Raw genomic sequence first — 12135 nt, 5'->3', positions numbered from 1 at the left:
TGATGCATTTTAATGAAGTCAAGTGTCAAGTTATCTACAACCGGACATTAACAAATTCCCATCTGCCTCATAACCGCGGGCACGGCTTTCGAAAGATTATATACCCTGCAGGGGTGTCCCAACTCAGCCCATCACAAGCTCTCACGGTCAACGAAGGAATAGACCTTCTCCCGGGAAGACCCGATCAGTCTCGGAATCCCGGTTCGCAAAACATTTCGACAATGGTAAAACAAGACCAGCAAAGCCGCCCGAAGTGCCGAAAAATCCCGATAGGAGCTGCACATATCTCGTTCTCAGGGCACACCGGATAAGCGAAGTGTACAGGAACCGATGAATCCAAGTTGCCAAGGAATGGTCCCGCACGGTGCTCTAGTTTGGACCAACACTCGGAGGAGCACTGGCCCGGGGGGTTAAATAAAGATGACCCTTGGTCTCGCGAAAACCCAAGGGAAAAGGGCTTAGGTGGCAAATGGTAAAACCAAGTTTGGGCCTTGCTGGAGGAGTTTTATTCAAAGCGAACTGTTAAGGGGGTCCCATAAATCACCCAACTGTGTAAGGAACGCAAAATCAAGGAACATAACACCGGTAAACGGAACTAGGGCGGCAAGAGTGGAACAAGTCACGAGGCGTAAGGCCGAGCCTTCCACCATTTACCAAGTATATAAGGTGCATTAATTTAAACATGAGATATTGTGATATCCCAAAATATCCGTGTTCCGACCAGGAACAAACTTCATCTTCACCTGTAGCTAACAATGCTATAAGAGGGGCTGAGCAAAAGCGGTGACATAGCCAATCAACGGTTGCTAGGACAGGATGGTTAGAGGTTTGACATGGCAATAGGTAGGCATGGTAACCAATGGCAGGTAGAGCTAACATAGCGATAGAGCGAGTACTAGCAAGCAGAGATAGAAGTGATATCGAAGGTATGATCATCTTGCCCGCAAGGTTCTCAGAGTTGTCGAAGGCTGGATCCTCGTAAGCGTACTCAACAGGTTCCTCGTGCACGTACTCGTCTTCCGGCTCTACCCAAAGCAAGAATACAAGCAAGGAACCACAATAAATCACGGTTCAATGCACAAACGACATGATGCAATACATGTCATGATATGCGAGATGTGATATGCAATGCATATGCGTGCTTCGGAAGGAAAGATGATGAACAAGGCATCAACTTGGCAAACCAAGTATGCCGCTGGAAAGATGAGATGATTTCGGTTGAAATCGATATAAAGATCACTGGATTCGGTTGCACGGTTTGCAAATGGCAAGCAAGACAAGTATGGCACAAAGCTGCGATTAACAGCACGATGCTACTTAGCATGCAACAAGAAATTATGCTACAGCACCCCAACATAAAAACAAAGCATATGGCAGCGATCTACAGGAGATGCTTTACAAAAGAGGAACACTGAGCTACGGCTAATTCACATCATAACAGGTTCAAACAAGCATGGAGAAAGTGCAAAAAAATTATCAGGTTGGACATGGCATAAACAGCAGCACGAAGCAATGTTCAGAGCAAGTTATCAACATGCTACAGAAACTTATAATAGCAAAATAAGACATGGCATGTATCTACTCAAAGCATAGATCAAAAGTCCCTTACTGACCATAAGTCAAAAAGGACCAGAAAATATAATGGCACCCACGTAAACATAGCAAGTTTCGTTAACAGATTTCAGCAAACAAAGCATGACATTGAAATAATTATGAAGGCACCTTCGTGAGCTCGATGCACTCACTACAGAGCATCTCATGATAAACTAAGCATACATCCATCAAGAAGACATGACATAGAAGCTATACATGGCAAGAAACAACATCATAGCATATCCGGATCAACTACAACAACCTCGGCCAAATTGAATAACTTGTAAACAATCTGCCAGGAAACATTTTGAAGCAAAAGTAGAGCACGAAAATGACATTCTAGACTACTCCATAATTGCAACCAGGACAATGGATGGATAGAGCAAAACAATGTTTTCAAAACACCCTTACTGAAGTATCTCAAATTATGCATGGATCTCTCTGTAGCAACATGTTTACATGGCATCAAAATTACAGCAGAACAGGAACTAAAATCAGCATTAACACGAAGCCTAGTTTGCATGCTTGTGCTAGTCACCACATTAATTACAAAAATACATGGTAAGCACCTCTGTAAAGAAGACATAGCCTAGTTCAAAACACATTTAGGGACCAAGTTCATAGGATGCACACATCAATCATGTCAAAAATGACAAAAGAGCTCGTGCTGATAAGATTCTGAAACTAACAGTATGAAGCCCTCTTCCAACAGAATTTCGGGCATCAAGATGACCTCAAATGCAAATGATGCAATGGAATGAAATGATGTACACTTCGAGACGAACAATTTGACATATTACATGCCCAAAACGGAGCTACGGATGCGAAGATGTGATGCGATGAAGATGCAACAAAATAATGGCAGAATATGACAGTGAAAAACGGGGGAGAAGAAAGTCAACCACTGCTCAGATCCGATCTGGCCGGATCCGAGGCTCGCCGGAGTTGGGGAAGCCGGAGCGGCCGGAGTCGGGAGGGGACGAGGCCGGGGACGAGGACGGTGGCCGGCGACGGGGCGGCGCGGCGGACGGCGAGGCGGCGGCGTCGGGCGGCGAGCTTCGGCGCTGGGCGCGTGGATCCGGGGCAGCGTGGGATCCGGCGGCCACCGGGCGAGCGGCGGCGGAGGGACGGGTCACGCGGCGGTGACCGGGCGGCCAGGGCGGCGCCGGTGAGCGGGAGGCCGCGGGGCGGCGGCGCCGGGGCACTCCGGCGAGGCCGGTGGGGAACTCCGGCGAAGCGCGGGTGCGGGAGGAGGCGGGCGGAGGCGCGGGCCGGCTCGGGCCCAGCGCGGGCGCGGGCGGGCCGGCCGTGGGCCTCGCGGGACGCGGCGGCGATGTGGGCGCGGCTGCCCACGTGGCAACCCCTGATTCGCCGGGGCGCGGCGGCGGACGCGTCCGGCTCCGTCCGGACGTGTCCGACGGTGCGGAGAGGGATTCGTCTAGGGTTTCGTCCGGAAATTCGGAGGGGGAGGCATATTTATAGGTAGAGGAAGCTAGGAGTGTCCAAATGAGGTGTAGTTTTCGCCCACACGATCGTGATCGAACGACCGAGAGCATGGATGGGAGTTAGATGGGTTATTGGGCTGTTTTGGAGGGGTGTTGGGCTGCAACTTAAAAGAGGCCTTTGCGGATATGCGGATAACCATTGGAGTACCAAACGATCTCCAAATGACCCGAAACTTGACAGGTGGTCTACCGGTGCTATACCAGGGCCACTTGGCAAGGCTCGGTCCATTCCGAGAACGTTCAACACCCGCACACGAAAGGAGACAAGAGGGGTGCGCCGGTGCATGTGAGAGTGTCGGATTGCGAAACGGACAACGGGGAAAATGCTCGGATGCATGAGACGAACACGTATGCAAATGAGATGCACATGATGACATGATATGATATGCATGACATGAATAAAATGCAAGACAAAAGACAAAACCCAACCACGGAGGGAATAACATATCACATGGCCGAAAATGGCAAGAGTTGGAGTTACAAAGATGGAAAGTTACATCCAGGGTGTTACAGACAGACGGAGTATTTGTTTAGATAACAATAGCTAATTGCACACTAGTTTGAGGATTAGTTTGTAGAAACAGAGAAATCCGCGATGAATGTGTTATTAGCACCCGAAGGCACAACATTTTTGAACAAAAGAGGCACAATTAGCTAATTGTTTGTTCAAAAAACAATATCTAATTGCACACTAATTTGAGAATTAGTTTTATAGAAACAAAGAAATCAGTGATGAACGTGTGTTACTAGCACCCGAACTGCGGCACAACTTCTTTTTAGAGAAATTTCAAGGTGGTCCAAAGCAATATAGACTGTTAAATTTTAATTATCTAATGACTGATATAACTATTACCCACACCGTTTTTATTTACTCCGTATATCAGATTTGTCTAAAGTCAAATTTTATAAACTTCCAACAAGTTTGTAGAAAAATATAATAACATATACACCACCGAATCAATACAATTGGATTCATAATTGAATATATTTTCACATCATATAATTTTATTATTGTAAATGTTCTTATGTTTTCTACAAACTTGATCAAACTTTATAAAGTTTGATTTCAGCCAAAACTAATATGCGGAATAAATAAATAAGGGAGTACCTCTTAGCAGGCAACACGAGGTAATATTCCATTAATGACGGCGTGTGGGTTAGTATGGACATAGCAGGCAACACGAGGTAATATTCCATTAATGACGGCGTGTGGGTTAGTATGGACATTGTTGCGGTAATATTCCATTATATACAACCGTGAGTATATAAGAAAATAAAATAATCAAAGCTAATTAATTCCAGATTTTGTTTCCAACTTTTTTTACTTAAGGTACCTTATCATCATGTCTAACAAACGAAATAAGAAGTTTGTCATGTTCTGTCATATATGTCTATGCTTGTTTTACTTTGTCAGTTGGGAGCTAAACAAATAGATAGCACATAGAATTTGTTTTTAGGAAACACCAAAAATGAATGATAAAATCATAGCAAAAAGCAGTTAAAATACTCACACAAGCAACCATGTGACAAAGCAACCATGTGTACCAGTGTTCCTTCACATTTTTTTGAGGGGTAGCCCCCTTTTTTTAGAGAAGATAATGCATAACATAGAATGTTTTGCATATTTCTCACACAAGAAAAAGTCATATAGGTTCCAAGCATGGCATGTCTACATTTATTTTCCTTATTGGTTCTCTTAGAATGATGCGAGTACACTTAATAATGATTATTATGTTGCAATCTAGATGGATTATAATAATGTCTTTTGCAGTGTATATATAATTTTTTTAGGATCACATTGTTATGTATCATATTTTACAACGCGAGAATTATTCATATTCATAGATACAGCACAGACGTACAGGGGTCAAACGTGAACTTCTGTTATATTGAAAAGAGACGTGAGAAATATTTTAAACATTTGTTTGTGACAAGTAATTGCCATATTATAATTTTGTGTGTGGTCAAATATATCCTTGATGAATGGACAAATCAAATATTTCTCTCGCCTACTAAGGGGCAAGAGGGACCATCTTAAGAGAGCTCTTTAAAAAAATGCACGGTTAGTTAATTGTTTGCTAACAGAAGTACTCCCTCCGTCCGGAAATACTCGTCGGAGGAATGGATGTATCTAGATATATTTTAATTTTAGATACATCCATTTTTATGTATTTCTCCGACAAGTATTTTCGAACGAAGGGAGTAGCTAATTGGACACTAATTTAAAGATTAGTATCTATAAACAGAGAGAAGTGCTCCGAGGGTACATACACAGCAAATAGCCGAATAGAAAATTGATAGTTTTTGAAGTTGCCTGTTCGTTGGGCCAGTGCAACAATTATTGCTGCTGCAAGTTTGCAGACGCGGCAGGCTTGCGGCTGCACTATTCATACAGATGTATATGGGCCGTATACCTCCGAAACGCCTCAGAACACTCTAGCAGACCCCGCAAAAGACGCGAACCCGCAAAATTCCGGCGAGTATACGGGTTCGGTTCATTTTTCCGGCCAGAACAGAGCCCGCATACTTGTCCGGCCCGTAAAAAAAAATTATCGCAGCCCGCAAACCGCACGCCCCGACCATTATATCTACGGTTCCGCGGCGCGTTTGCGGGTCGAAACCCTATCCCCCGCGGCCGCCGAGCCACGCAATTCTCCCCCCCCCCTCTTCTCCACATTTCTCGCCGCCGGCGACCACCTTCCGTCTCCAGCCGCTATGTGGTGCCGCATGTGGAGCTCCAGACACGGCTCCGGCTGCAGATCCGGCGGTGGCAGCGACCCCGAGTGCGAGCGACGCGTCCGGTCGGGCGGCGCGAGGAAGCGCAGGGCGAAGAGGTGGACCAACCGCGGCCTCTTGCCCGCCGAGCTTCCTCGTTCGGGAGACGGAGGAGTACGACCGTCGGCACGGCCGTACACCGTCCTCGGCCGCGAGAGCTTCTTCCTACGCCGGGAGCTCCTCCTTTTCCGGCGCGCGCCTTCACCCCGTGAAGAGGAAGTGGTCGGAAGAGCCAGAGGACGTCGAGTTCGTCCCCATCAAGGAGCCCGAGGAGCTCGGCCGCCGCGGAGTCGTCGGGCCGGAGGACTTCATCGCGACGTGGACACGGTTGCGGCCGCCATTGCCGAGCGGAGCGCCGGCGCCACGACAAGGAGATCGAAGACCTTCAGTGGTGGCAGGCGGTCGCGGCCAACCTCGCCGCCAAGGCGAAGGACGACGAGTGGCGGCGCATCCGCGAGGAGCAGAGGGCGAAGTACATCGATCTCTGCAGCTCCGGCGAGGAGGATTGAGCTCCTCGGAGGCGTCGTCCATGGCCGCGAGCTCGCCGCCGTGAGATCCCCACCCCCTAGTACTAGTACTGATGTAGTATGTAGTATGAACTAGTGTTTGCAGTGCTTGTTCATGTAAAATATATGTAGTATGTAGTATGAACTTCCCGCGAAACTATATTTTTAAATTATGCAGTTTCATCTACGGTTTCTGTTCGGCCGCACTAATTTTCGACCCGCAAACGAGATCTTCGTGAAACTGCAAACGCGCTTTGCGGGTCGAGATTTTGCGGGGTCTACTAGAGGTTTTTTTTTTCGAGGGACGGGGTCTGCTAGAAGTGCTATGACAGGAATGAATCGCAAAGCCTTTTCCCACGAAGGGGATACCGAGCTACCTGACGCTCGGCCTCTGCAACGCCGCCCCCACGGAGGGAGTATGATTCTGATGTAAAAACAGACGACAAACATCTAAATTCAGGGTACACCAAAAACATCAGACGTCAATGTGCAATTTCTTTTAACTATGATCTTGGTTGCAATTTACAGCATGACTGACTAGTAGCCTTGTAAAACCTTTCCAGACGCTAAAAGGATGGTAAAAGGACGACGAGCTTTTCCAATAGCAGCTCGGCATCCTGACCAAGGGCATCCGACCCCTGGCATTGCAATATAAATTTGATCTCCCAACTAAAAGGGGGGCCAAACTGAATAAATAACCAATCAATCAAACCCAGGACCTAACAAAAAATATAAAACAGATCTACCAAATAACCTGACCAGACTAGATTTGATTTGATAGAAAGAAAAGCCACGAGTATATACATGATTTGTGCACAGATCGAGTGGGGAAAGGAATGTGGAAGTCGTGAGCGGAAGGACTACCCGCTTAGTCCTTTCTTTGGTGTAGGAAGGTAAAACCAGAATTCTCCTGGATCAAAGGTGGCATATCAACGTCCGTTACCTCGATTTCTGTCGTTGACTTTGAGATGTCATCCACCGAAAATGGAATGCTGTGGTTTGAAGTATCATGGGCAATGTTAGATCAGGGGCACAAAATTACTGTGGCAAACTAATTAGTATTGAACTTGGAACACGAAATAACCTTGAATCATCATCCAACAAGAAAGAACTGCTCACTGCATTGTTCGAGTCTTCTGTCATCATTATTCTCATACTTGAGATGACCTACAACCAATTTGGTTCACTGTCAGAAACGGGAAGTAGTAAAGGAACATACTCCCTCCGTCCGAAAATACTTGTCATCAAAATGGATAAAAGAGAATGTATCTACATGTATTTTAGTTCTAAGAAAAGGGCAGCCCGGTGCATGTAGCTCCCGCTTGCGCAGGGTCCGGGGAAGGGTCCGACCACTTTGGGTCTATAGTACCCAGCCTTTCCCTACATTTCTGTAAGAGGCTGTTTCCAGGACTTGAACCCGTGACCTCATGGTCACAAGGCAGCAGCTTTACCACTGGAGCGTTGCTATACAGCCGACGGTTCCAGACGATACTCAGCCGGTGTATCCCATCAGGCCGTTTGTAAATTTGATACTAGGCAATCTGACGGTGTAGAGCTTGTGTCGGCTGCACATCGGGCATTGCATGTCGTGTGCACATCAATTTCGTTACCACTGCGCCAAGGCTCTCTTTTTATCCATTTTGATGACAAGTATTTTCGGACGGAGGGAGTAGATAGCACCACTTGCTGACACAGTAACATATGAAACTTGAATAAACCGGTAATTATATTAAGTATAACAAGCTTACCTCTGATGAAACAGTGTGGGTGCCATATTTGTCATCCCAATACATTGTACTGATTCGATATAGCTGTTGTATGCTAAGGACCTGAAAGTTTTTGAAGTATGTGACAAGTCACAACTAACATATGCTTTAATGATTGCCGAAATTTAAGTGAATTCAAAGTCACTTACAGGGCACAAATCGTTGGTGATTTCTTTCAATGTTTTCTTAGGCTTTTGATGAATTACCTAATAATACAAGTACACGTATCATTAGGTTACATACAATTTTCACTTACAAAGTTGCAAATAGACATCTAATCAGTATAGGACACGTACAAGGAATCCAACGGCCTGCCTAATATGCTTCAACTCTTCCCAGGAAGAACCTGCATACTGTGCACCACATAAAATTAGCACACGAATTAAATATCACCAAGGGAAAAAAATCACCGGTACTACCTCTTCAGTGGCATAAATGCACCACTGCTCTAACTCAGCCAATCCAGCTTTGACATATTCTCCTTGCTAAATGAACAGCACTCACGTCGGAGAAGCAGACTGCAAGATACAGGATATCTTAAAATCCTAACGGGAAGAAGTAAAATGTACGGCCGGTAGTGCAAGAGCAATCTCTTACCTATTGAACAGCTGGACATTAATAAACAAAAATATCTGAGTGAACACCTTGCTGATTAAAAATGAAGGGACCTGACGTATCAATAAAATACATGTTAATGCATACATACTCAAAAATAGTGTGTCCATTTAGAGTTTTAGGTTACATACATAATTTGCTTTCAAAACATTCAGGTCGTTTGTTAATATTCTCACAATACTCTGCCAATGTGCGATCAGAGTTTGTTGGGCCAAGGCATTTGCTTGAGTACGAGATCCTTTTATCAAACTTGCACGAGATGTTCTTGGTGCCTGCAAAACATTTAAAAATAAAAAATTAACCCTGAAGTTACTTCTCCCAGAAAGAAGGGTTCTCAAAGAAACAAGCGATAGGTATTACCTACCTCTATAGCAGAGCCTATTGTTTGAATAATACGGTCAAAAACACCAGTTCTTTCAACCTCAAATGATCTCCAGTGCAGAAGACACCTGTATATAACGCAAGCTGCAATAGCCCTACCACTGGGAATCCCAAATCTTGTGATACACAGTTGATTAGCAGGTCTTGGCTTTCCTGGAGCATAAAATTCAAACATATATATATATATATATAACTATTTGGTAATGTTCTTTCCACTTACTGGTGGTGATTTTACCTCCCCATTCGGAGCATTCACAATCTCCGGAGTTCTCAGCTAACAAAGTCAGTTAATTTGAAATATTAGGCCATTTTGATGAAAATAAGAGTGTATTTGTACAGAATGCAAGTGCCAGGGGTATGACATACTTGGAAAGGAGACTTGGGATAGGCAGCTAATGATTTCGCAGTCCGAGAAATGGCAACAGCCTGTTGACGTTGTATGTGTAATCAATGGCTATTCATTCTGAAGATTCACTAGGTAAACAAAAGAAATACTTCTGATAATTGGGTTACTGAGCAACAAATTCAACGTTTGAAATTGGACTCACTATACTTGTATTCAACTCACACTAAGTCACGGATGTGTCATAATCAATTGATGTCCCTTTTTCCGAGAAATCCTTCCTCAGAGCTTCTACCTTAGATTCATCCCCACATTTCACATAGGCCTCAACCATGATATCATAAATGCGACTGCAAGGAACAACATCCTTGTCCAACATTTCTTTATACAGATTTTCCATCTCATGTATTCTTCTTGCATCACCCAATGCACTCAGAAGAATACGATATGTTCTCGATGAAGGTTTGATGCCACACTTGCACATTTCTTTCTGAAGCTCCAAAGCTCTATCAGTGTTGCTCCTGTAGCAGCATGCTGATATTAGAGTATTATAGCCGACAACATCAGGAGTTAATCCATGATTTCTTAAGCTGTGAATTAGTTCCTCTGCTTCAGATATCCGAGACTGCTTGCAAAGGCCTTTTATCAGCAAATTGCATGTAACTATACTTGGAGGTACCCCACTAGTCTTCATCTTTTCAGCTAGAGTAAAAGCCTGTTCAGTGGCATCACAGTCTATATATGCATCTATGATCGCATTGTACACCTGTGGACCTGGTAAAACATCTTTATGGAACATATCATCCAAAATAGCTACTGCTTCCGGGATTTTCCCATTCTTGCAAAAGGCATTGACAATTGAACCATAGGAGACAACATTTGGCTTTAGCCCCTCCTCTCGCATATCAGAAAGTAAAACAAAACATTTTTCAAGCTGCCCATCCCTTCCATAAGCATCAATAAGCGTATTGAAAGTTTCCACACTAGGACTCACTCCATTCTTCTCCATCTCTGTGACCAAAGCATGTGCTTCTGTGATCCTTCCAGCCTTACCCAAACCGTTTATTAGTGCATTATAGGTGATGTGATCTGGACTAACAAGGCGTGATTTCATCCGCTGAAAGGTTGAGAAGGCCCCTTCAAGCTGTCCAATCTGACAATACCCATTGATAAGAGTGTTGTAGATAATCCTTGTTGGGAGTTGTCCTGCATTTACAAACGTCTGCAGTACCTCTTCTGCCTTTGAAATTTTGCCATCGTTGCAAAGACCATTCAGCAAAATACTACAAGTGTAAGCCCCAATCTTCACACCCTTCTTCACAGACTCCTCAAACAAGGAAAGCATTGCCTGTGAGTCTCCAACTCTGGAATAACCATCGAACAGAATGCTATATGTGAAACAGTCCGGCACCATCTTTCATGACATCATTTCATGCAACACTGCGGTCGTCTCGCCTATCCTGCCAGCACGGCACAGCCCTGACAGCAGCACATTGTAAGTGATCATATTCGGCTTGAGGCCATGATGCAACATCTGATCCCGCAGCCTAAAACCAGCCTCCAAGTCCCCTATCTTGATGTGTCCATCAATCATCGTATTGTACGTGATATGACTTGGCAACACAGCCCTCTTTCGCATTTCATCAAACACCTCGACAGCGTCACTACCCCTTCCTGCTCTCCACAGTCCAGCGATGACCACATTGTATGAGAAGGCGTTGGGCGCTGGGGCGCCGTGGCCTTCACAATCCATCCGACGAAGCATCCGGACAGCCTCGTCGACATCACCTGCCACGACGCACGCCTGGATGGCCTTGTTCCATGTGAAGGTGTCGGGGCGTGCCCCGGCGGCATTTAGGAGGTCGAACGCCCGGCGCACGTCGGCGTGGCGGCCGAGGGAGAGGAGGGACTCAAGGAGGAGGTTGCAGGAGGATAGGGACGGCAGAGTCGCGCGGGCGTCGGCGAGCAGGGAAAGTAGCCGGAGTGCGCCGTCGGGGAGGCCAAGCCGCGCGGAGGCAACGACGAGAGCGGAGGCGGCGTCGGAGAGGAAGGATGGGGGATGCGGGTCGAATTGGGAGGCGGCAGCGGTGGAGACAAGGGCGTGATAGAGGTCGGGGACGGAGGTGGCTGGTGGGTGGGAGGAGAGGAGGAGTGATTTCGCCAGGCCGACGGAGGCGTGGACGCGGCCAGCGGCGAGGAGGGTGGCGAGCTCGCGGATGAAACCTGCGCCAGCGGCGGGAGTGGTGGAGGAAGAGGAGCAGAGGAAGCGGCGCAGGAGGAAGCGATACATTTCTTCTCCGCCTGTGAGGCACTCACTTGTTCTCCCTCTTCGATCTATGGCGATTACAGACTTTATTCGAGTACAACTTGGGGAAGGGGAAGAAGAGGATTGCGGGCGCAGCTCGATACAGAGGAACACACACGCCTGCCGCCGCCTATGCCTTTTTTTTTTTCAAACTTCGAAGTTTTTTATTCGATCGTCACAATGTTTACAGGACGAAATGAAGACCATTGGTTGACCTAACCAAACATGACGGACAGCCCCTAGGGATAATGTGTGCTTTGCGAGTTTGTGAGTCTTGACATTCGAGCTCCTAAGAGCATCTCCAGCCGCGCCCCCAACAAGCCCTCCCCCAAGGACTTTTTTTTAT

General features: G+C 46.1%; 1 long non-coding RNA gene and 1 pseudogene across 1 annotated transcript; both read right to left on the bottom strand.

Annotated features, from left to right (window-relative positions):
* Positions 1 to 8334: 8334 nt before the first annotated feature.
* On the bottom strand, positions 8335 to 9228 carry LOC119276330. Its single transcript, XR_005136554.1, has 6 exons — positions 9121 to 9228; positions 8892 to 9032; positions 8743 to 8813; positions 8565 to 8663; positions 8442 to 8498; positions 8335 to 8351 (listed from the first exon to the last, which is right to left on the bottom strand). It is a non-coding gene; the product is annotated as an uncharacterized LOC119276330 (long non-coding RNA).
* A 119-nt stretch (positions 9229 to 9347) lies between these two features.
* On the bottom strand, positions 9348 to 11889 carry LOC119276328 (annotated as a pseudogene).
* Between the last annotated feature and the right edge of the window lie 246 nt (positions 11890 to 12135).

This window comes from Triticum dicoccoides, chromosome 3B (genome assembly GCF_002162155.2).
Source record: "Triticum dicoccoides isolate Atlit2015 ecotype Zavitan chromosome 3B, WEW_v2.0, whole genome shotgun sequence".
NCBI classification, from domain to species: domain Eukaryota; kingdom Viridiplantae; phylum Streptophyta; class Magnoliopsida; order Poales; family Poaceae; genus Triticum; species Triticum dicoccoides.
The sequence above is the reverse complement of the archived record's forward strand: the minus strand, read 5'-3'. Positions and strand labels throughout refer to the sequence as shown.